Source organism: Hipposideros armiger, unplaced genomic scaffold, assembly GCF_001890085.2.
Source record: "Hipposideros armiger isolate ML-2016 unplaced genomic scaffold, ASM189008v1 scaffold_247, whole genome shotgun sequence".
Lineage (NCBI taxonomy): Eukaryota > Metazoa > Chordata > Mammalia > Chiroptera > Hipposideridae > Hipposideros > Hipposideros armiger.
This window is the reverse complement of record NW_017731597.1, coordinates 1,892,668-1,892,905: the sequence shown is the minus strand read 5'-3', so window position 1 is coordinate 1,892,905 and position 238 is coordinate 1,892,668.

Sequence of the window (238 nt, the reverse complement as noted above, 5' to 3'; positions counted from 1 at the left end):
GTAGCTTGCGCATCATGAGTCTTTAGTAGCCTTCCACTGTGCCCAGCAAAGTAAGGCGCTTAAGAAATATTTGCTAAACGAATGAGTGCATGAGTGAATGAATGGGGCAGCACAGCCCAGTTGATGGCTCTGTTCATGTTCAGTGGGCTTTGGCGCCTTAGCCCCCATTGCCTTCTTTGACAGCACTGGCCCTCTACCGTATTCCTCCAGCTAACCCGGGAGTGAGTGTGTGTGTGTG